This window comes from Epinephelus moara, chromosome 3 (genome assembly GCF_006386435.1).
Source record: "Epinephelus moara isolate mb chromosome 3, YSFRI_EMoa_1.0, whole genome shotgun sequence".
Taxonomy (NCBI): domain Eukaryota; kingdom Metazoa; phylum Chordata; class Actinopteri; order Perciformes; family Serranidae; genus Epinephelus; species Epinephelus moara.
This window is the reverse complement of record NC_065508.1, coordinates 16,637,569-16,664,090: the sequence shown is the minus strand read 5'-3', so window position 1 is coordinate 16,664,090 and position 26,522 is coordinate 16,637,569. Positions and strand designations below refer to the sequence as shown.

Sequence of the window (26,522 nt, the reverse complement as noted above, 5' to 3'; positions counted from 1 at the left end):
ACTTTAATGCAACCTTTTCAGATTTCCTTCATTTTCAGGCTGGTTTTGTGGATTTGGAGCTAAATGTTGTGTCTGGGGCACGTCGTGTATTAATGATACTTGTTACCTGGAGAGGTTGGAAAAAGATATACGTTTCTTCCCTGTTCCAAAACCAAAATCAAACCCTGAAAAGTGCAGGGTTAGCTAGCTAGCTACTGAAGATATAGCCTACTGAATGTATACACATGCTGCTTTTGCTTTTTAATGATTATAACAGTGAAAAAAAGACTGACCCTGCTGTACAGGAACCAGTGAAGGGAAGCAGGGAAACTTTGCTGATATTCAACCAGCTGTGGGTCATCGCATTGTGCGCAGATGAATGTTGTTTGACTTCCCCCAGAGATCCCTGCCCGTCTGGTGATGGAGGTCAGTGTGCCAAACACCATTCATCTGCACACACTGTGATGCCACACAGCTGGTTCAATATCAGCAAAGTTTCCCTTTATATTCATTGTCTTGTGTGGCGATCAGCAGTGATGTGGTGGTTCACTTTTACACTGTGATCTGTAGCCTATAGTTCGGCTTTAGCTTCTAACTATCTTTGTCTTTTTAACCTGACATCCTGGATATATCCTTCAAACACAGACTGTAGACCCCTCTGTCTGCTTCTCTCTGGAATCACTGTTTCATTTTTCCAAAAATATGATAATATTTCTTCAGGGAGTGCAGTTAGTTACAGTGTGGGCTCCATGCTTACTCCAACATCTTGTCGGACCATCACAAAGGGGCGGAGCTTGGGCAAAAGGTCAATTCACAGACTTTGTTTTGAGCAGTTTCAACGTAGGAACCATTACCTTTCTACTGAACTACCCCCACCAATCACAGCACAGGGCAGAAAGAAGCTGGCATCTACTGCTAGCTCACCTAGCACCACTGAGCTAGCTAACATTACAGCCCAGCCGAGGAGGGCTCCATTAATGTTTACATCTCACACTGTCATGAGCACTAGCCTCTTGTCCATGAGTAGATGCACGCCTCCTTCGACAGTATATTACACAGCATACTATGCTATGTTGTTATTAAAAGAAGTCAACGTTGAATTCAAGGCAAGAACATCGGTCCCCTGGGTGAAAGTCCTGTGCTTGTTCAACCCATACACGATTTATACTCCATCACCTTGCTTCCCCCTCTGCTTCTATAATAATTACAGCCATAAGAGTGCACCGCCTCACATAAACATAAGTATAGGTCGTAATCAGCTTCTTGCACAGTCGAGAGCGGCCTGGCTTCCTTCTGTGCAGTGATTCGGTTGGCGAGTGTAGTTCATTAAAAAGAAAATAGTTCCTACATGAAACTGCTCACAACAAGGTCTGTAAATTATTTGAGGACGTGGGTCCTGATTTATGTAAAGAGACACTGTTGTTGAGTGTTTAAAAGTTGTTGGGTTTTTTTTCGTTTTGAGCAACACAAACAGAGTCATGCGGCTCCGTTATATTCAATAGAAGGTTGACGTCTCTACTGCTGTTATCTCCAGCACTCTGCAACTCACAGCAAAACAACCTAGACAGATGAGTCGCTCTACAGGTGAGAGGAAAAACATGTATTTTTGAGTTTGAGATAAACAGTCCCTTTAAAACATCAAGATTAAACGTGCATTGTGCAGAGGCATCTGGATCTTTTACTGATGTTGGCCATATACCTAACTGAGCCTTTAAAGCACATTTTAAAATATTTTTTGGGTTCTTTATTTATTGATCAGGCCTGTTGTTTTCTTTTCGCCACTGAACAACAAAAGCAGGGGAGATTTTTGTTCTTTTTCAATACTTCACTCTTCAAAATCTGAAGCTGACAGTACAGCAAAACCTCCCTTCACACAGCCATTAATGTATCTGAAAGCTGTCACGCAGAATAATGTGTTACATTTTCAGGTGCAATCTACGTCTGGCACCTCCATGTCCAAAACATCATGTTGCACTGCATCCTTTTCATAAGCATTTGATTTTTTCCTCATTGATTTCTTTTTTCTTTCTTTCTTCTTTTTTTTGTCCTGCTCTCAGTTCTTTGGGATTCTAGCATCTGGCTAGGGGGTGAATTCAGCTCTTTCCAGGTGAAGAAAGGAATTAATTTTTCATCTCAACAACATCAGCATTCAGGAGTCATGGGATTGGCTCCAGAGGAAGCAAAGCGTGAAAAAAATAGAAATGAGACTTGTCAGATTGATGTGAGATCCAGTAATAAACTAAAAGGTAGCACAGGACACGTGGTTCAGGGGAAACGTGCCAACACACTCTGAATAAGGTCAGATGGATATACAGACTGTGTGCCGGAGCCAGTTCAAACGTCCCTTTTTTATTTTAATGGTTTTTCTACATTCAGCAAAAACACCCCGCTGCTGTCCAAACATACACTGTACAGCAGCTAAGCAGACAAATAATTACATCTCAAGTTGATCTGGTTGTAATTTCTCTCTTGCCTCATTCACACATTGACTTCCAGGCATCCTCATTGTTACACACAGTCTGTTGGTTGGAAAGCTGTTTCGCCTCCATTGCCTGAAGGGAATGAGCATCTTTGTTTACATCTCACCAAAATTATGGACTTAAGGTATTACACCTACTACTTGGCACACATTCATTTTTGCACATGAGGCTGCAGCAAGCAATTGTTCCCCGGCCTGAGTGTGTTCTTATTATATTGTATTCCATTTAATTAAGTTACATAGTTAAAAAATACGTTCTACTAAAGTGTAAAATCGGAACTTGCTGAATTAAATTTCATGCACTGTGAAATCATTTATCTCCAGTTTCCCAGCAATGATTTCTAATAGTGACAGACAAGATAAGTATTATTGTTTTTTTGTGTGTAATACAATTTTATCTCTGATGGTGGGAAAAAAGGCATTTAATTGCATCCACACTGAACATTTCTGTTGTGTGGAGTTAAAAGGCTGCTGTGTTTGCAGAATACCAATCATCTGATTTGCATTGCCTTTCTTGATGGCAATGAATCACAGCACAGTTGGTTCAACGGGGACGCTGATAAGTTGCAGTTTACTCAGGTCATATGTTTTATTTTGCCTCCATGTGAACCTGTCAACACGGGGCCAACACAGGAGGAATACTGTCACCTGGTGGTACATCTGGTAACATCACTGAAAACCACCAGCTTTGTTGTGCATCAAGTAGACTGGAGAGGAACAAACAGCACTAGCGACTGCACCTAATGAGGAGTGAGGATTGTTAGCTAATTAAATATTTTGACTAATTAACTCCAGGAGATGTATTAACTAATTAATGAGGATTTTACACATTAAGTTCAGTTTACTCATCACAAGGAGTGCCCACTTAGTCTGTGAAAACAGATGTCGAATGTTGTCTGTGACTCCGATAATAAATGCTCTAATAAATAGTCCTAACGATGAATGAATTCCATTATAGGAAGTGTAAGATAGTTCAGGACTAAAGATCAGGGTATCTCGGCCTCTGCTGCTTCCATTTTGACCATGCTGTGTTTAATCTTTCTCCTGTGAGTCCCCCAACGTTTTGAAAGTGCGATTTGAAATCGCTGGAGTACACCTTTAACACAGGGAGTTATCAGTGTATCTTGTATCATGATATTTTATAAAGCTTACCAGCAGTCAGTCGTATTAGCAGATTTTTTTCTCACTTTTGCAAAGAAAAAAAAATAGATTTTCCTCTCAGTTACAAATAATTCTCTCACACATTTTGTGATGAAATCAATTTTTGTAAAAGACACACAAGGAAAATGTTCATTTGATATGAAGGGAACAGGTGAGAATTTGCAGGAAAGCATCAGACATCATTCTTTGACACCTTTTCAGAAGCAGAATCACTTTAATTGGCCAAGTATGTGTACACATAAAGAATTTGACTCAGTTAATTGCTTTACTAAGAGAATCACAGATCACACCGACACACATTTTAACTTTTACCCGATTAGTCTTCAGGACGGTGTGGATGTGTAGACTGTGCTCGATGGACAGCTCCCTCACTCACCTGTTGCATCTGTTAAGGCAAGACAGACTGTCTGCTAGAAAAGATCTGTGTATAAAAACTATTTAAAACAGCAAACACATTTTGGGGGAAACGTAATGTAGAGCAAATAATGTTTGCTATGAACATAATGAGGAAATGTTAACGTACCTGGCACGTCGCAAAAATGTTACTTAACATAACAACATATTTCACTTGATATCCACCAAAATAGGCAATTTTGCAGTACAGTGGTGACTCAAAACTACAGCATTTTTTTTACTACCTTTTTGATTGACATTAACCAAAACCATGATCTTTCCCTAACCTTGACCAAATGCTTTTGTTGCCTAAGAGTCTTTGTTATTACGTTTTTAATTAAAGGTCCAGTGTGTAGGATTTAGGAGCATCTACTGGCGGAAATGGAATATAATATTTATAAGTTTGTTTGCCCCCTAAGTGCAGTTTGTTTGGACAGGTGTGAACACAGCAATGGCACTTGGGTGCGCACCAAAACAATTGGACCGGGACGTTCTTGAAGAGGTGGTTTCCCAAACTCTGGTGCGGTTTGTTTGCAGTAAGAACGTGTTCCGACCTTGATCCGAACCAACTGCAGTCACATGACACATTGTTTGGGTTAAACATGAGCATGTTACAGTCCTGGAGGATTATCAATGTGCACCTCCTCCTGTACTGCCTTAATATGCACATTCAGCACATCCAATGCATCAAAACATTGTTTTCTAGTTGGAGCCGCGCCTCGTTTTCAAACTGTATGGTTTGACTAAAATGAACAATGACAGCAATATAGTCCACGATGAGCAGCGCTAAAATCAACCTGCGTAGTTGTCCCTCCATTGTGACATTAGAAAGTGTTGCATTTATCTTGCAAGAGTACTCTTCTTCAATGTTTTGTTTACTTCCTGGATTTTTTCCGCATCGAAATTCTGACTAATCAACAACATCTTTCTTGCGCTTGTAAATGCTGCCGTGAGAACATGAACCAACTCTAGGCAATTATGCATCTGCGAAACAAAATTAGTCCCCGATTCGGACCAAAGCAAGCAAACTCTAGGTCTGAAAGCAGCCTAGGATCATCTCAAGCCAATTGAATCGAACGCAACTGGACTTGGTTTTGTCTTAGAAGACTAGTCTGACTGATTCGTCAGACTAGTTCCAGCCTAGTCAGACAAGCATGAACTGATGAAGCCTCTTGGATAAGAGGTGAAACGTCTTCTAAGACAAAACCAAGTTCAGTTGCGTTCGATTCAATTGCCTTGAGATAACTATGACCTGGATGAATGAGAATATCCACAGGCAGCCTAGGATCATGTTTTTCTTACCATAGAATGAGCCTTTTATATGTACGTATGGAGTACGTTTCAATTTTTGCATTTTGGTTCTGCAACCTCACCACTAGATGCCGCTAAATCCGACATTCTGGACCTTAAAAATGTAACCCAAATCGTGATCTTTCCTTAACCTTAACCAGAGTGATTTTGTTGCCTAAAAATCAGACAGGATTCTAAATTTAGGTGTTACCCGGGGATTCTGGTGTTAAGGTCCTGCACTTTGTACGCCCACCATCCTTCATGCGAAGCCCACGCGGTACATGAAAACAGTGTTTTGTTCCCTGAAAGACACATCTCTAAACATAATCCAGGCATCAATTACATTGCTACAATAATGTTATTAAGAAAAACATTAAGTAATGTGCAAATTTAATTTCTAGAAGACAGGGCTAAGCAGGACAATTTACATCTTCATCACTGTATTTCCAACATAGCTCCACCCATCTCTAACCTGGGGAAAGTTTTAATCAACCAGAAGCCGGGCCTTTTTGCACATCACCAACATAATCCACCAATAACACACACTACCGGACTTATAAAATATAATAAGTTGCAACAGTGGGGCCAGGTATACACTCTAGTATTTAAACTCTTGTATAGCTTTTTGTTTTGCTCAATAGGCATTCCACAGCTGGTATTTTGACTATAGCATAGGTGCTACCAACAGCATTAAGCAGCTGTATGGAATTCAGCCAGCATGAATCTTATTATTTTCACTGGTGCTTTTCCTATGATGTTAAAATGTCCTCAATGGAAAACAGCCTATTCTTTTTTTAATTTTCATTTGTCTATAATTAAGTCCTATTATTATCATATATCATTGTTAAATGTATTTTCAGTGCAATGAGAGGAGCCAGTGCGAATAGTAAAATGAAACCTCAATAATTAATGTTTGATTACGTGCCATGTTATTAAGAGCTACAAATATATTCATAGTATGAGCGATACTGTACATTGGTATGACTTAAAACGTGATCTGCTACACAAATCCAACATTAACATGAATAAGTCATCAATATTCAACCCGTGTTCACCCATTCATCAATATTGCACGCTACTGTGAAGCAATTTATACAAACACAGATTAGCTTTTAGTCAGTTGGGTACTCTCAGACTTACTATGAGACCTTGTTTACTTGCACCGCACTTGTGCTGACTATATGTTATCTGGTTTGTTTTGAATATTAACTGCTTGATTATACTGAGCAAACTGCTTGAACTGCACAACAGAGCGTATCACAAGAAGTGCACAAGCCACAGAAATGTTGTGAGCCGGTGGACGACTTATTCTTCAGACTCAAAAAGAATAACTTGCAGTTTGCTGCCGAATCCCAGAAAGCAGGTTCAATAACATGCATGCTTTACTTTAGTCCCCAGGGCTTTCTCATAATACGGATGTTGCTCAATATTTTATTGCAATTGTGGATGTGTATCTCGCCGCACAACAGATGAGCACCTCTATTTCCTCATGTAGGCCGCAGAGCTTCACTCTGCCTTAGACCAGAACAAAAATCAATAATTGCCTTAGACAGGTCACTAAAACACACACAACTGTTTGGTAAGGTGTTTTGGGGGCAGAAATACCACTGATGTTGACAATAAAAGCGTGTATTGGATGGAATATGATTGTATCCCAGAGGGAGGGACAAAAAGATAACAGCTTGGTGATATAATTATGATTTAGTGCATTGACGTAAAACACACATTTCTCTTGTACTTGTATTCTCTTTTCATTTGATGATGCTGCATTGCACAATAGATCTGCTGTGCAGGTTTTGTTTAGAAACACAACATATAACCAAAGGCCTCATATGAAGTAATAAGCCTAAGAGTCTACAGACATGCTCTGTAGGGTTGTAAGGCATGTTGTCTGATGCATGTTAGCATGCTACATTTGCTAATTAGACACAAAGTACAGCTGGGGCGGATGGGAATGTCATTAGTTTTGCAGCTATTTGGTCAAAAGCTGTAGTATTGGACAAATTAAAATTTCAACGTATCCTCATACAACAGTTTGAATGATATCTAACGAATTAGTTCCCAATGAATGCCATCATCATGCCATGTACTTAAAGTAATGTACTTAACACAAAGTTATGTACAGTAAAACTTCAATTAAAAGCCTAGTGCCAATTAATGCCTAGTCCCTGTTACTAGCCTGGTGTGGCTACACATTTTGACAATTAAACGCCTGTCTCAATTAGAGGCCTGGTCTGGTTGCCAAGCAGTTCATTTTTTTATAGAAGGTCTTGGGATGTATGAAACCATGCTGTTGGCTATCTTGAATTATGTGTCCGTTCCTCGATTAAGGCCCGAACATACTCGGGCGTACTATTAGCGGAGTGGACTCTGCGAGGAATGTCCGCAGTCATAGTCTTTCATAGTCGAACACACGCAAGATCAAATGACTGATTTGTAATTGATTATATTATTTGAAGCCTAATTTTGATAGAAGTAATATTCATACTGGTTTGAATAAATAATTTGATTATATTTCCCGATCTTTGCTGAGCAACAGTTTTGTGTGAAGGGAAATAAAAGCCTGTCGCATATAGACGCCTGTCCCAAATATAAGCCTGTTTTTTTCAGTGATTTAAGCAAATAATAGCCCGTGCTACTAATTGAAGTTTTACAGTAGGTTTGGTGTAGGCCAATAAAGTTACGTAGGTTATGCTTAGGAAAAGAAACATGGTGACGATATACCTTAAAATAATTAAAAGTTTACTTGGTTCCACATGGGACATGACCATCAGTCTCCTGGGGGAAAGTCCTGTGTTTGTTTGCCTTCTTATGTGAGTTTTGCGCTTTGTACTACTTCCTTTTTTTACTACCATCAGTGCATTGGTCAGGTGATCACAGTCTTCCCAGCCTCAAAGTTTTTGCCCTGATGGGGGAAAAAGTGAGGACAGGAGAAAATTGAGGGACCACCAAAGGTACCAAGAATAATCCTCTGGGAAACATGAATGTCTGAACTAAATTCCATAGCAATCCATCCTGTAGTTGTTGAGCTATTTGGCTCCAAATGAAAAAAAAGTCAAGCTGTTAGGGGATTAGTAAAGTCAGTAGGAGTAATCCTCTGAGGACTATGAATGTCTGCACAAACTTTCACCCAATAATTGTTGAGATATTTCAGTCGGGACCAAAGTGGTGGACGAACTAATCATTAAACTCTTATAGAGCTGCATAGAGAGATCCATAGACCTGCACTGCTAGTGTGGCCAAAAAAGAGGGGACAGATGGCCAGAAAAGACAGAATGCCTCACTTTTACATGAAGAGAAGTCTTTTAGAAAAAAGTTTCACTGTTCCCATATTGTGCATTGTTTTGTTTAACAGCTTGCTTAGGAAATCTACAAAAATACAGCAGAGGCTGTGTGTATAATTCATGCAAAGCCACATGCTTAGAAAACACACCCATATTAACACTAGGAAGTCGCTTGTGTTTTGCACATTTTCCCTGCAACATGCTGTATATGTGATAATTGCAGGCTAGGTGCAACAAAGTTGATATAGCAGCTTTACCATTTTCAGAGGCCTATGTGTCAGAGGTGTGGCCCTGTTTTCATCTTTAGACTCCATTAACGACTAGCAGAGAGAGAAAACATTTGAAAATGTAGCATAACTAACCTCAAACTTACAATTCAAAGCGTGTACTGTACAGTAACTGCATAACACATTCTCTGTAGTCTGCACTGTCAAATTGTAATACAGAGCCAACAGTCACAGCTGAATCATTGTACAGATATTGAAATGCAAAAGGCTGAGGAGGGAGGCTTAAGGTAAGATAAGATGACCACGATGAAGACAGGAAATTCATAACCACTCGACCTCTGTGCTAAGTAGCAGCAGCAAACCATCCACGGACAGTTAACCTCTAAAATGTGCATGAACTTTACTCTTCAGAGGAGGGTTTGAAACAATCAGCTCTCTGATGAGGACATTGTTTGGATTTCAGTACACCGTCTCTGCTATGTGACCAGCAGGCAGATGGGCTGTGCACATGCTTTTAGTTTGGAAATTTCCTTTTGGATGCTCGACTGAATTTCTAATTTTGAGATTTTTGCTATTACTGTAATATTTTAGTTTTGAATATACCACAGAATAATGTTGAAATATTTCTACCCCTGTTTTCACAATATGCTCTTCTCTATCATATTGGAATGAAACAGTTAAAATTCCCACCAGTGTTAAATTATAAACACTGGTGTTGATTTTTAGCAGTGAGGCTTTTGAAATGTGGCTGTAAAAGTATTCAACCCCATTTACTCGCTCAGGCTGAATTGTTTCACAGGCAAAAAACATTTCAGAACATTAATTTTTCATACCTCATCCTCAGATTCAAGATTGGTTTGATTTTATCTCTCTCGCGAGGAAGGCTTAGACCCATACTGGTTCACCTTAACAGGCTTTTAGAGGGTTTTGTACGGGTGAGTCAACTGTCACTGATAAGTCAAATATTCTACACTGACTGCACAGCGTATCCTACACACCAACATCCCTTTACTGCATCGACCTCGTACAGTATAAGACAGTGAATGTACAATGTTCTCAAAAGATAATACATTTGAAATGTTTCTGGATGGTTTAGTACCACAATACATCAGTGACTGAACATCTCTCAGGGTTGTCTCAGGTCATCTGGTAGAAGTCTGTTTCAGAGTCCAAACTAAACACTGAAAAGCGGCTCAAATATAAAGCTGGAACAATCATCCAAAACACACAATTCCCCCCAAACACGACCAGGTTCTACACACCTTATCTTGAACTCTTTTATTTCTGCATTTTTATCTCGCACATTTCTTTTTGAAATTAGTTTCCATTCTTCCTTTTCTGTGTGTTTTAAATCTTGTTTCCCATTTTATGCATTGCCCTGTGTGAATGAAATGTACTATATAAACAACCTTCACTTGCTTCATGAATAACTTAAGAGTTTGAGCATGATTTACAGGAATAACAAATTTGCAGCGATGTTTGTTTGGTCATAAAATTTTACCATTTCAGATTTTACATTTCTACACTTTTTATCATTTCAAAAATCCGAAACATTAATTAAATTAAATTAAAATAAATTAAATGGATACTTTGCCAATTTTCAACCAAGTTTATGTGACCGTGGTGTGGGAAATGTGTGCAGATGAATGGTGTTTGGCTTCCTCCCATGCTGGTGTTGATTTATGCTGTCTTGCTGCTCGATTGAAAAATAATTTCAAATAGGGGTACATGTAATGTAAGAATGGAAAGCAGTGTTTACATTAGTGGACAAATGTCAGCTTTTTGCCAGTATCACATGTAGTAATTCACTGATAGCATATCAAATAGCGTAGTATTGTGTGCTATATATGTATATGTGCTATATGTTGCCAAGACAACTTGAAAATAAATTCTTATTATGAAGACAGGATTTTATGTATTGATGGATCTATTTATCCACCAAAGCCATACAGGCCCCGTCTCTTCAGAGCATAAGCCACAACCATTACAGTCACGGTCTTCCTCTTAGCGTGCTCGATGCAGTTAGGTGACACCATCATGGATCACATTCTCCAGGAAGACCTCCAACACACCACGGGTCTCCTTGTAGAACACACCAAAGATCAGCTTCACTCCACCACGGTGAACCAGATGGTGGAGAGCGGGTTTGGTGATCTATGGTGACGCTTGGTACAGCAAGTGTTTTTCCTCCATTGACTGTACCACCAAAACTGTGATTCGTCACTCTGTTCAATAGACTGCTGTTTCATTTCCTTTTAATTTGAGGTGTTTTATTGCAGTTGAAACGTGGGCTATTTAAAACACGTGCAGTAGTTGTTCTAAATGTCAGCTATTCTAAATGTCTGGAATATTAACAGCTGTATTGGACATTAAGAAAAAAAAGTGCAGCGTAAACACCGACTGGGAGCATATTTTGATACTTGAATATAATTACACCATTATTTGAGATTTCGGGTGTAGCATATTTTGATATCAATATCCTCTATTTAATAATGCTCCAATTACGGAATCATTTTATGCACACCACTACTCAGTCCATCTAAGAACGCACAGAACCATTGAGGAAGCACATATCAACAAAATGGCAGCAGTGCTAGAAACTCCCACCCTGGCTGTGGGTAGAAATCTGCAGGATGACAGCAAACTGCTCATTTCGCATCTTCAGTGACGCATCTATCAGCACCGGGGCGCCTTAACACCATTCGTCTACACACACTGCCTACACCGCGGTGACATAGACCTTGTTGTAAATTGGCAAAGTATCTCTTTAAGTGCTACAAATCTTAATGTCAGCATCCTCCTTGATCCCTTTCCTGTCTTTAGTGTGGTAGGTGAGACCCAGGAGTAGCTACACTTCCTGCCTTTGTAACTCTATGGGCCATTACAAATAGCACATCTCACTATTACAGTTATGTGATGCTCTAACAAATACAAATGACCTACATCACCTACCTGCTATTGAGATGATTGGAACTAGAGATACTATGTCATTTCTTTGTTAGAATTTCAAAGAATGTTCTAATGATATAGTTTCTGATGAAACTGATGTGGTTGTAATAAAGTTGAAACAAAATATGAACTTGAAAACAACACAAATTTTCCCCTTTTCAGTTACACCAAATGAATATGTAGGAACAGGGTGTCTACAGGTCCCTAAAAAGACTTAAATTGTCTTAAATTCAGGTTAAATATGTTCGGTCCCATTACTGCGAAAATTTCTCCAGCCTGACAGACCCAATGACTGTTTACAATCATCGGACAGACTGAAGAATTGCAAGAACTGACAGCAATGAGATTTTGTTGGTGCCTGACGCCATAGGACACCACCCAGAGGTCCTGTGTTCATGCCTTAACAGGTCAGAGCCAAGTCCGGTCCAAGGAGGACCCACCGTGGATCGGCGGTACCTCTGGGGCACCAGCACGTCCCTCAAATGTTCGATCAGGTTGGGATCTGGGGTGTTTGAAGGTCAGGTCAACACCTTGAGCTCTTTGACACGTTCGTCAGGTCATTCCTGAGCAGTTTCTGTGGCGTGCCAGGACTCAAGGTTTCTCGCTGGAATATTGCAAGACGCTCAATATTATTGACTTCACCCGCCAGTGGTTTTAATGTTTTGGCTGATCGGTGTAGCCAATAGATAGATAGATAGATAGATAGATATCAGTAAGAATGCATAAAGGGCTCTACATCATGGAGACACACCTTGTGGAAAAGGTTACAATTACAATTCACTGTACAAAAGATCCAGCACTGTGAGTCACTGAAGCATAATGGACTTGTCTTCATAAACATGGGGAAGTTTTTTAACATTACCTCACATGCTCAAGGACACTTAGGCAGCATTAGGAGAGGGCAGGGTGGGGCTGATGAACCCGTGTCTGTGTTACCTCCAGGTCCCCTCTTCTATCCGCCTTTTAAATAAGACGCCACTCCTAGGCTATGTTGAGATGCTCCTTATAATCTGATAGCAGGCTATATATACCTGCTTTACTACCAAAGGTTACGATTGGGTGGTTAAACGCCGTTTAATCCTCCATGGCAACGCTGCTGTTAGTTTGATGGGGAGCAGGATTGGTCAACGGCAGCTGACCGCGCCCTCAACCCATATAAGCTACCTACCAAACTATTACCATCAAGTGTCGGGGGAATGACGGCTCTGCTGCTGCTGCTGCTGCTCTCGGTGCGGGAGAAAGCATCTTTGTCTGTACGGAGGAGCTGTGGGCTTCCCTGCCTGCCTGCCTCCATCGACACAGCAACATCTAAAAGATAAGAAGACTATCCTTTCTGAAGACAGAGGTCGCATATTCATCTGCCGCATTCATCTCTGCTCAATTTAGGATTTTTTCCCCCCTCCTTCCTCTTTTGTGCTTGTGTTTGCCTGGCTGGAATAATCAAACCCCTTCGCGCCGTATCCATGTGTCGGATCGCTGGATGATGCACAGGTAAATGACACCGCACACCTCCTACACAGAAACGACCTTATGGATAAGGTAATTAGCTTTAAAGCGTGCTGCGGTAGAAAGCTACAAGATAAGCCGAGCCGTATCTGTGTGTGTGTGTGTGTGTGTGTGTGTGTGTGTGTGTGTGTTTTTCAATGTCAGTGGTCCGGGATTGTTTGTATTCCAATTCGGGGGATGTTGGAGCTGCTGCTCACCAATTATTGACACTTGTCTTGAGGTGTCTTTTGGAGATTTCACTTAATGCAGTCAGAGATAATCAGCTTTCAAACCAACCATCTTTGGTGTGAGTGTTTACAGTCAGTTGAGGTGGGTGGAGGAGAGGTATGGTTTCCAAATTCAACACGGTTGCGGATGAGGTCGCTTAATTGCGTGCCGGAAGACATGTCCTGTGGTTGGGGCTACAGCACCTACAGTGGTGGCTTTCCTTTTGAATAAAGGGCTGCAGCCCCGGCGCAAATATGGAAACGAGACCTATTGTTTGATTCCGCCAGATGCCACATGCCGGCTCGGCTCTGGATTCATTTCTAATATATGTGAAAGTGAAGTTAAGGTGGTCTTTGAGTCATGCAGCATGCAGGGCCCTTGTCTCTGAGATGCTTGAGGTAGCCTATTTATTATTGAGAGGGATTTCATGTTCTGTGCCAAAGGATTGGGCAGTTTAAAGATAGGAGGCAGAGAGACAGACGCACAGAGGGAAACAGAAACAGTAGTTGAGTCAAGCAGATGCCACATCGTCTGCAACAAAGGAGGCTTCGCCGTCTAAATATGATCCTTGAAATCAGGAGGGGGAAAGTTGTGACTGGGAAGGAAAAAGGTTTCCTACCTGTGTGATAAGATGATGCTTCTTAAAACCTGCAGCCCAGTCTCCACGCCCCCATAGGAAGCTGCTGCTGCCTCCATACAGCAGATTATCTGGCACCAGTTCAGCAGGGTTGACCACTGAGGAGGTGGTGTGGTTTAAATTAAAGCTCCAAAACACAAAATGTTTTGAAAGAGACACAAATATCAGTCAGTCCTTCACAATCATTTGTAACACTGCATATTTTAAGTGGAGGGATGTGAATGAACAGCCGTCTTCAATCATTGTCTATTGTTCATGGATTGCATAAACTGGCGTGGACTTTTTATTATCATAATATCATTCAATTGTGTGTTTTGTTGTTGTTATTATTATCATTGACTCTGTCTTGTTTTGTTGCTTGAAATGGAAATGAGTCCATGGGGGGAGGTGCCCAAGATTCTGAGCTGCACCCCTGCACATTTCGCATACACACTGCTGCCCTTCCTGCACCTCTTGTAAACCTATTTGCTTTGCAAATTCTTCTCCAACAGTAACACCGCACGTTTTGTCACTGACTTCTCTGAGTAGGGAAACCTCTGCATTCACAGGCAAAAGCACTACCAGCTCAGATTTCCTGTTCACCTGAATTAGGTGGCTACCTCTGCTTGGCTGTTGCTCGCTATCTTTCAGCACCCCACTTGTGGACAGCACACAAGTGTTGCGTCTCAGATCCGTCGCACGTTCTCTCATTACCACTCGCTGTTTGGCTGCACTCTTAAATCCCTGCCGGTTCAGCTGACAGACTCATTTGAATGCTGTTGCATTCTTTGGTAAGCCACTTGGTTTCCTAAACGAGAGCCACATTGACAACAAGGAAGTCATGGCTCGCAATGCTTAAAACATTAACGATATACTCATGCAATGCTGAGCAGGACTTTATGTGCATTATAGTGTTGTTATGGCGATATTTTTAGGCAGCAATACAACAGCAGGGTGTGTCACAGTCTTGGCTTTTTTTTTATTTCTTTCTTTCTATACTGCATTTTATTTTCCCTCGGTCATGCTTCATTTATGCGTGCAGCTGAGTGTAATTCACATGTTTATTTTTATTTCTCATCTGCTCTATTTTGACACAGGAAACGCCACTGCCAAGATTTTACTCACCACTTAGTATTTTTGGTGCCTTCAGTGCCATCTCCACCACACTCGTGTTGCTATGGTCTGACTCACAAGACATCTGTCTCCATCACTGCTTCCAGTGAGATTTAAGGGTTTGGGTAGAGTTAGCATTTCAAAAAAAGAAAATGGTGTCACAGCTGCCACGACAACAACAACTAATACATCACTACTAGTAATAAATAATATTACAAATAATTCTGTAGCTCTTACTAGAATGAAGCTGCATTACATTACTTTAATGATTGAAATTCTTTAAGCCTTTGTCTGGTAAAGCTGCACTTTTATATGAACCCTGCAGCTGCACAGAATGAAAAAGAAATAATATTTGGAATTAAGATATCTGGTACAAAGCACCAGCCAATATGCAAAGAGAGATGGATGATTGGATGACAGGAAGGCGGAGACTGCTTGAAATAACGACAGGGCAGGAGTTGACATGGTGTGTGTGTATGTGTGTCACAGCTCAATAGCTTCAGCATGCATACTGGGGAAGTGGAAGGTTACAGATATTGTGTGGCATTGCGAATCGTGTCGCTTCCTCTCTATCATACCCCATCAAGGTCATATCCACAGACTGAAAGTGGTGGCCCTGGCCTTTTCCACTCCTGGCTCTGGCAGAGGAATGGGGCCCGCGGACCACTGCTGCTTCTAATCAGGGCTGACGCGTGACTCAGTTGCATGCCAGCTGCACAGCCAAACAGGGATTATGTCCCTGGATGGTGAAGACAAAAAAAAAAGGTCACTGTTGAGATCTTTGTCTCTCTACACCTTTGGCGAGTTTGGGTTATTTAATTATTTGTGCGTTGTTTCGAATGAAAACGAAATACTTAAATAACACACCATACCAGTCATATAGCTGGGAGCCTTATAGTCAGAGTTGTGACACCGGCGGCACACTGTTGGTTAAGTTACAATCTGGGTCATTGTGCCACTTGTTTTGTAGAGTAGATAGAAGGTTGTAAAAGAGTATTAAAGTCCAGATATGGGCACCCACAGTTCTAGAAAAAAAAATCTGCATATACAGTGGCAACAGTTTCGGAATGCTTGATTGATATTGTTATATATCTGTGAAATAATAGTCAGTAAAATTGCCAGTTATTTTCACCACAGGTGGTGCAGTAGGTGGAATGAAGCGGAAGGTGGTCTATAATTTTCTGTAAGCAGAATGCTACTCAGCATTCAGTGCAGGTTGCTACATTGGAGCCTGTCATACCGGGAGACACAGTGACAGAAATGTTCTTTGAAAAGCTCAGCTGTGATTTATTAAATATGTGCATGACAAAAAGGTACCAGATCAAATTTCAGCTTGAGACAATGAGCCATTATGAAGAACGAACAGAGTTACTTGTGTATTTCTTTCACAGTTTTTCGCTTAACTTTAAATATCCTTTGTTATTTCAGTGGAGCAGGACAGTTCAGGAAGTAGAGTGAGGAGAAGAATGAGGTAACGTCAAACCTGTGATATTATGATTTCACACATAGGGCTGGGGGATAGGGAGAAAATAAAATATCACAGTATTTTTGACCAAATGCCTCGATATCAACATTGCAGCGATATTGTAGGGTTGATTATTGGTGCTCTCACAAAATATTCACACGATGAGATTTTTGATATATGATCATCAATAATGTGGATATAATGAATAAAGCCTTGTTCTTTTTTTTAGCCATATCCAGATAGTATCCACATTGTTTTTAGGAGGTCTGGACAGCAAAAAAAGAACACATGAAATATGATTTTTGAAAATCTGATCCAAACCACAGTCTGAGGTGGTCTGAAATGTGATTCCAATCAGATTTCTAGATCAAGTTGTGTCTCAGTGCGGCTGCTTTGGCCGCTCAAATCGTATTTCAAAGTGTCTTTGAACACAACACACAATGACGACATCAAATCCAGAGTGACCGGCGTGCTGAGCAGATCCATGCTGCTACGAGCAGAGCGCCAAATAAGACAACGTGATGAACAACAGTCTGTGGACAGACTCCAAAATAAATTGTTTGCAGGGCAAAATGATGGACCTCTCTTTCTTTTGTTTCGGTGTTGGAAAGCCCCGTCACAAGCTATGAGCTGATGCCTTTGTTGTTACCAGAGTAACCCATGCAGATACAGTGATGATGTCTGGACACACAAATCCAAACTGATTAACTGCAAAAAACAGTGTGCATAATCTGTCTATAAGATCTGATTTGAGAAACAATGCCTGCAGTCTGAGCGTAGCCTTAGTGGGTACGCCGCAAGTCGCAACATGAAAATGAAGCTGACACGGCAGTGCCAAATACTGCAGTTCCTTGAACAGCCACTTGAGGATGGCTCCAGAGGCGAGTCAATGCCGAAAGACCCTCCATGTTAAAATGCCCAACTTTACAGCCGACATACACATGTTTACAGCCTGGTACAAAAAGGTTTTGGTGTCTATAGCTAATTTCTCCCTTCATGACAACTGTACAGAGGGTGAATTTTTATTTAACTCACCAGCTGACATTTTATTAAGGCTTAAAGTTATGCATAATTAAGGGTGAGTTACAGACTGTCTGCTGATAGTGTCTTCGGCTCCTCAGTCAGATCCACCCCTCGCTCCCCCACGGCACCAGCCTCTCGTCCAAATATGGTCACTTCTGGCTCCAAAAAAACAAGATTGTGACGGCTGAATTGTGAAATTCGAGACTTCAAACGGGCGCCCATAAACCAATGGGTGATGTCACAGTAGCTGCGTCCATTATTAGTTCACGGTAAAGCCAAATAAGACAAGAGCAGTCTGGTAAGCTCAGAAAATAACATCACTTTATTGTCATGCAGCCTGTAAGACCTGAAAAAGACAACACTTACAAAAAATGATATTCAGAATCTAAGACCATGTCTAGTCTCATATCACATCACAATATAATATCGATATATTGCACAGCTCTACATATAACTGAGAGACTAGAGCATTAAGGGTCTTTCCATCAGGAATATTGGCATATTCTCTGCTGCTCAAGTGACTGTTACTATAGATAAAAGCTCATTTGGGTACAGCAGAAACAACAACTGATGGTGAACTCCTCAGTCTCCGAATAGCTTCTATATTTTATTAAAAGGATATTGTAGACCAGTAATAACAAAGGAAAACAGAAATGAAGAAATGTAAGTGTTCATAATCACACAGTTTAACGTTGCGCAGCTCTGTTGTAATTCGACCCAAATAGCATACAGAATAATGAGTTCTTAGAGTGCAGATAAAAGCCCCTGAAGGTGATATTTCTAATAAGCATTCACTATTAAACTTAAGATACGTGACCCAGCAGTTAAAGAAAGTGGGGTTGTCTTTCTGCTCCGTTCAGGTGTCTCACACACTCCGAAGTGTTGCATTGCATTGCAAATGTAAGTATTTCAGCTCATCCATTGTTGTTACCGTGTGACAGCATGAGAAAAGGAAGCTGAAACTGCACTGTTAACCAAAATATGCCCAGGCAGCATAATCAGTGCCCTTAGAGATATAAAACACAGTATCACCCTGTCAGGATATACATTATGCAGTTACAGCGCTCAGAAGACGGCAACGCAACGAGGCCCAAATCTTACATCACAGCACTGATAGGGAAAATCTGTACAACTCTGTGTGCTCTAGTTACTGTATCATCTTGAATCTGCATTTTTACTTCAATACAAGCAGAGCTAAGCGGTGTGCTGTAGGACTAGATACTGTCTGGGCTTCTGGTAGTGGTACAGTAACATCATGATATACTTTGTGTGTGTTTTTCTCATCCCAAAGGCTAAATTACAGCTAAGTGGCCCAAATTGGGGAGCTTAATTGACTGTGAAAGAACCAGTCTTTCCCAAAATATCACATTACTGTATATTGATATACTGTACAACAATATTAAAGGGGCAGTTCAACACCAAGTGAAAAATACATGTTTTTACTCTTACCTGTGGTGCTATTTATCAATCTTGATTATTGTGGTGTGAGTTGTCAAATGTTGGAGATATCAGCTGTAGAGATGTCTGCTTTCTCTCCAATGTAAAGGAACTAGATGGCACTCAGCTTGTGGTGCTCAAATCGGCAATAAAAACTCTAAACATCTGAAAAATGTCTCAGAAATTGTGACCTGGTTACTCAAAATACTCCACCGGCCCTGGTTGTGAGCAGTTTCACGTAGGAACTATTTTCTTTCTACTGAACTACACCTGCCAACTGTATCACTGCACAGAAAGAAGTGTGCATCTACTGCTAGCTCACCTAGCAACACAGAGCTAGCAAATGTTACATCTCAGCCAAAGAGGAAGCCATAAAAGTCGAGGTAAAGTAAAACCAGAGATTTCTTTCTTAACACATTTTACATGTAAGAAAAAACTGGGAACTATACAGCAGTGGTTCCCAACTGGTAGGTCACGGTCCGCAAGTGGGTCCCTGGTCCATGCTAAATGGACCACAAGTGACTCGCAAACGTGTCATGTTTGTAAAAAGCACACTTTATTTAAGTACAGTGAATATCTGGCACAAAGCTTTTATTTTGAAGTGTTGTTACCTGCTGTAGAGTGAGTGACTAACAGACAGCTACTCGACAGAGACAGCAAACTAGCTCGGCCAATCACAATTATGATCCTGTGTGGATCGTGAACTAATGACTAATGAGAAATCTGGACCCTGTGGCTGGACCAGTTGGGAACCTCTGCTACACAGTATTGCTCACCATTTTCATGTGGGCAGGTTTTGGGCGGGCCTGAAATAATGGCTTGATGATGCATCGTAGCAATCTGTAACATAACCCCTCCAAAAACTAACGTTAGAGCGCATTGATAGCATCAGTGTCATTTTGTTCCACCCCATGTTGGTAAGCAGTGAGTTTGGCATGTTCTACAAGCTCTTTAGGCTCTCTCAGGTGAATACATGAATAAATCACTCTGTTAAATGACATTGTTAAAAGAAGATGAGCAAAGTAGCTGTCAGGAACATACCTTACAGTCTTTCAGCCCGGTCAGGCAGTTGCTGCTCACTGCTGTGGGTGTGAACTTTGTGCTAATGTTAGCTGATGAATGAGCTGCGCAGCACCTCACTAGTATAGGGGTGTGTGTGCTCTATGCCATTGGTTAAGCTGCTAATGAGAGTCTGTTGTTTTGCGCCATCAGTGGCACAGACCCCAACGTTTCAGAGCAAAGAATACTGCTTATTTATCATGACTTTGAAACCTAATTTTATATAGGCTACTCAGCAATATATTTAATTATTTCATTAGGCTTGGTGGTCAAAAACACACATTTTTGTGATTTTACAAACTCAGAACACATTTTTATTTTTGCTTCACCTGGAATATAATGTCTACATTGCACCCTGTCATGAGCATGAACCTCACGTTCATGAGTAGATGCACACTTCCTGCTGTGCTGTGATGTAGTTGGCAGCTGTAGCTCGACAGTTCCCACATTAAACTGCCAACAACAAGGTCTGTGGATTATCTTCAGTAACCAGGTCATGATTTTTGGAGAGAGACATTCCTGTTGAGTTTTTCAAATATATTTTTCGGGCGTTTTGATAAGCCGATGGGCATCTTGTTCCATTATGTTGTAGAGAAGGCAGACATCTTTACGGCTGATATCTCCAACACTCAGCAACTCACATCAACTCAACTAGGCTGATAAAAAGCACTACCGGTAAGAGGAAAAATGTGTCTGTTTGATTTTGGGGTTTCCTTTTAAGGTATTTGATCGAGAGTGTTGTGATACTTGGGTGTGTCTAGTTTCATATTTGGTTTTGCCATCCCTAAATGCAAGTTGTGCTTTAGTAAATGAATGCCAGTTCAATAACAAACTGGATCATACTGCAGTATTCATAACACAACATAACACACAACACAACAACATAACAGTTAGCTTCTTTTACGGTGCATCAGTGTCATCTTTAAAGAAATGTGTGTATAAGCCGATTTCTTTTACTAAAACGCCGGTGACATAAGGAAGGTCAAACATTCACCTTGACTGACTGTCAGCCTGATAATACGCTTTATCTACATCACCTCAGCAGCCACCAACTTTGGAAAAAAAAACCTCGACCACGGTTTGGCCGGTTGAAACGTTTTGATTGAACTTGCATCAGATCTGTTGCCAGGGACTTCTGACGAGGCTGCTGAGGTCTTACGCTATCTTAGTTGCAGATCGCTCAATGAATCTTTCTCTTTCATTCCAGACATTGCTCTCACCGGCGCAGGCATTCATCTTTTCGGCGGAAATATCCACGGGACTCTCACATGGGAGGCATGTGAGGGTTCACAATGAAAGGTAGCTTGTGTGCAGGGGAAAAAATAAGAGCAAAAAAAACCTGGTCGGCCATTGTAAATTGTTGTAAGACTTGAGGTTAAAGGAGCCACAGTCCTGTGAGCATTCTCCCTTCTTATCATGTCACATTAAGGCGGATGGCAGATTTACGTGGACGCGATTGATCAGTGAGTGGCATATCAGGCTGGGCGTGGATCAAGAGATTTTTACCAGCTGCCTGGCTGTCCATCCATCACGCTGATCTCTGCCGTGCCTGAACCGGGCCTGTCACACTTAGATGGCCAACTGAGTGCAGCATAGGGGGATGGTGTGGTAAACACTGGGACAGTCATTTATTTCAATTCACTCTGTGTCTGCAGGCATCTCTCATGGGGAACAGATTCATGCTAATTCGTTATAGTATGCATCGGAAATCTCATCTAATACTGCATTGCAAAATCAATCTTATCCTTGCCCGGGGCTGCTCCATCTATAAAGGCGTTTGTCTCGTGTGTCCTACCTGTGTGAGGAGGCTCCGTGCCGTATCAGTGTCAGCATTCATTGGGTCTTAGTGGAGCTCTCTGATCCCGGCCAAGGAGCTGTTACCCAAGATTAACCCAGGCTGTTCTGTTGCATAGCTGCTGAAGAGGAGCTGTGTGTGTGTATGTGTGTGTTGATGTGTGTATGTGTGTGAAAAGAAGAGAATCAGAGAGAGTAGGATGCTTGCTCGCTCCCACTCTCCGTTTTGTCTGGTGGCATCCTCCTCAGGATGAGATGTGACAGCACTGGATGATCTAATCATGGATGTCATAGCATAGCTGCTTATTAACTGAGATTTCAAGGGCAAACATTTCCATCATTAGGAGTATACTGTATAGTTCTGAGTGATGGCTGCTGCTAATGTCACTGAAGCACAGGAGGGACTAGTTGTCTCATTAAATTTTTGGCGCATACATTTTCAGAAGTGCCTTTACGAGGAGCTAATTTACAGAACACACAGTGATACGTAGTGTTCAACTAGAGGACACAGTCCTAGCTGCTATTTAAGCATTCTTTGAGAGTTGCGGTAGAGGGAACTGTCATTTGTAGTAAAGATCACTTGCTTTCATGATGGTTATGTTTTAGGGTATTTGCATATTCCGAGTCCTGAAGAGGCAGTCTGAAAGATGTGCAAATTTATGAAGTTTCACAGTAACAGAGGGGCTTCATTGATCTTTGATATGTGTACTGTAAATGTTAACTCCCCGCCAGTGTATTTCCTCTTTATTGCTTTTGGATTAGTGTATGTTTTGACAGTTTAAATTCAAATATATAGAAAACCAACAACCGCACATCTCCTTTTGGTGTATGTGTGTGTGCGTGTGTGTGTGTGTGTATATGTAGTTGCTCGAGTTCATCTTTTAGAAGCTTCAGGGATCTCCCTGTGAGATGTTATCCCACATTACCTCTCTGTGAGCCACAGCATACTGGTGTGAACTGACTTAACAAGCTTAATAAATGCTCTGAATGTATTTGATTTTGTCTTGTGAAGTTTTTTATTTTTTCCTTTGGCACCATACGCTAACCTCTGTTACATGATAAATGAGAAGAGCAAGCTTGTAATAATTAAAAACCACCTATCAACAAGAATCTCATTAATTTTTTATAATCTTTGATGATAGAAATTCACTGTGCTGTCTTTTTTTTCCACAGCCGTTCTGGTATCATGGCTTTATAGAAATTACAGTCAGTCAATCTGTCGGTCCAACACTTTGGTTTGGAGAGAAATATCTCAAACAGTAAAGTCATTTTTCAAACACAAAGAGGGCCAAGAATAAGAGATAGTTTTATATTCTCAGATGTGGGATTTGCTGTTTTTCATAGTCTAACATTCTAATAAATATTAGGTGTTGGACTGATATTTAATCAAGTTTCTTTGGGCTCTAGGTTATTTTGTGATGGGATTTTTGCACTAATGCCGTTTTTTTTAAGACAAATCAATTAAAAGCACAATATGTAATTTTCTGCTACAAGGGGTCTCAATAAAGAAACAAAAGTAAGAGATGGAGCAATGCCATCATAAGTGTCAGTTTATACTGTTTAGAATTCCTTCAGTGTCAGTCGTTTAGGAGGTTTTTACTGAGAGCCGAATTATCTGCAGAGGTTTCCTCCTCTCCAAAACAAATGGATCAGGTGAATAAACACGGGTAAAAACACTGAATAAAGCAGTTTCAGGTTAAAGATTAGTGTTTCTCCGATGCTGTTCGGCTTGTCGCAGAGGGGCTGCTAGCAGCTTAGCTAATGTGTGCTCACCTTTTCTGTGATGACTTGAGACGTTCAAGAGGTTTTGGCCTGGACACAAATTATCTGCAAAGGTCTCTTCCTTTCTAAAACAATCAGACCAGGTGATTTAGTTAACCAAAATCTCAAAAGTATACAATAAAAAAATCAACTTAAAACTGGATGAATAGTTAATTTCTGACAGCTTCAACCCTGACACATGCGCAAAGGGGATATGACACCACTGACAGGACATGGCGACCAAATGACACAGACTTGGTTAAAACAACCGATTTTTCTGGGTTTGAACATTGTTGGAAATGTTTGGGATAATGTAGGTACACAACTCAATACAATATATAAAATTGGTGTAGTTGCTTTAAGGCATTTTAAAATATTAAGTAACTGCAGCCATAATTCTGGCATGAAAAAAAGCAACCTCCTTATTGATTTCAATGAGGCAAATCTGGCAGTGCAGCAGGGGTGCCAACGCAGAGGGGTCTAGCAAAAAAGCTGAACTAAACACAGGACAACGTCATCTAGGGCTGCCCCCCCCACCAAGAATTTTCCTTGTCGACAATTAGTCAGCATTTATTGCCATTAGTCGACTAGTCGCCCGCATGTTTACCAAATTAATTTAATTATTAAATGATATATTTTGGGCGGGGTGTGAGAAAGAATAGTATCAGTAACATTGTCAACACTGTGCTACATTACAGAGAAATACAAAACCGTACTAATGAACCTTCATTAATATAGGCCTATATTTTATCTACAAGTGCACGTCACACACTGAGCGAGCCGCCTGTTAATGACGCTGTGGGCTAATGGGCATGTAGCTACTTCCATGTTTCAGATGATACGTCATGTTTGTAGTCGACCAATGAAGATGAGTTTACATATCACCTTGGGTTCGTCCTTCACCTTCTCAAAATGATCCCACACTTTGGATTTCCTGCCCGACATGTTATTAACTAGCCTGTGGAATAACCGCAGGTACCAGCCCTGGAAATTAGGGGCTGTACACATGTTGTCTTTAACCACCTGGAAAATGCAAGGTCGGGTGCTGGGTGCTACTCTTGTGCCTTTTTTGTGCCAGCTTTCAAGAGAGCGACGGACGGATATGCCTGAGGTTGCTAAGCAACCTCAACAAGCACTATATAGCCTATTTACCTAAAATCCTGAGTACAGAGCTGATCTTCTTCCAGGCGCTGTTTAGTGTGTAGACCTATCGTCCGTGGGACAGATGTAAAGCTCTGGGTAGCCCTGCACAAACATGATCAACTTTTCCGTGTTTATCAGCCTGAGTATTTACAGAAGAAGGGAAAGATACATGTCGGCTGTGATTGGTTTGTAACCTGACTCCTGACTGACTGCTGAGCGTGGCCTCTTCCTGTGTCTGTCCTTTCAAATTAAATTCCCACATGGTCCAGTCATATAGGTTTTGATTTGTTTGACAAGGTGTAGCTCCTAATAGAGATTCACATTTGTTTGTTTTCTCTTTCTGCAATTAAGCGACCAATGAAATCTTGCCGACTAATGACCTTTCTGGTCAGCTAACATTTGGTCGACTTTTAGGGGGCAGCCCTAATTAATTCTAAGAAACGCTATCGATTTTTAATTTATAGTTTATAGCCAAAGATTTGTGGCAGTGATTCATGTGTTGTGTTAAATCTCCTAGTCGCTAGATGTTGTTGTAGAGGAGTTGTAATCTATCTTAAACCATTTGACTCTTCCACTACCTCATAACAACATATCCTTAGCAGAAACACAAAGAAGATGAGCCTATCAGTCATAGTCATAGGGCGCACCACTAGCTTCTAAAATTACATTAAACAAGAGCAATACATCACCTTGCTTACAGTATCGCAATAGATTGAATTGTAGCCCCTGTATCGGGATTCGCATTGTATCGCCAGATTCTTGTCAATACTCAGCCCTACTAATAGCATTATATGCCATCGCACAGTGTTATCTGAAGAGCAACACACCCCCTACAGAGCAGCCCCATGTGTTGCGGGCTGATTTGGATCTGAACACCTGCAGAGACAGGTAGCATTTTCCTGACATATCAGCACACTATCATGAAAACATCAAATGCATTTATGAGGCTAAAAGATTTTCCCACTCATTCCTATTTTGGCTTACCTGTGTGAGATTGACAGCGTCTGACTTAGTTGCGCTCCACACCATCCTCTGCTCGTCCACACACATCACTCATGCCATTGTGTGCTGAAACAGAGTTGAGTGGGTGGCAAGCGGACAATGTCAGTCTTTTTTTTTTTTCTTTTTTCTTTTTTTTATATATATATATATATATATATATATATAAATATATAGCCAAGACAAATAGTTCTGTTGAGTGGGGATCATGTTCTGTATGTAATAAAACACTGAAGCATGAGTGAATAAATTCAGTGTTGACGGTAGATATGCCTGTGCTGAGCTCTGTCTAATGATGTTTGGGAGCCTTTGTGCCTCAGCTGAGCCCCTGATAGCCACCACCCGACCTCCACCTCTGAGTGTGATAAGGGTTGTGCTCTGATCCTGCCGGACTGGACGGAGACTTTGATTATGGCAGGTTCATTTTGCAGCGCCCGACCATGAATGCTGCCTGCTGTCTTGTCACTTAAATCACTATTTTTTTTTTTAGCTGTGGGAACTCGACCAACTTGCATCTCTGAGGAAAGCATTTCAAATGGCATTACAGCCACAGCTATGTAGCAAACAGATGTGCATGCATTTCATCCTTTACTACGCCTACAGTACATTTACGTTTAACTAATGAGGGTACTGTTTG

General features: G+C 41.0%; 1 protein-coding gene across 1 annotated transcript in view; it reads left to right on the top strand.

Annotated features, from left to right (window-relative positions):
- The first annotated feature begins 13,003 nt into the window (after positions 1 to 13,003).
- The window catches only part of LOC126387929 (neurexin-2-like), a 174,372-nt gene continuing 160,853 nt past the window's right edge, over positions 13,004 to 26,522 (top strand). The window contains exon 1 of the mRNA XM_050040725.1: positions 13,004 to 13,253. The gene's annotated coding sequence lies outside the window, so the exon portion shown is untranslated. The remainder of the gene's footprint in view (positions 13,254 to 26,522) is intronic.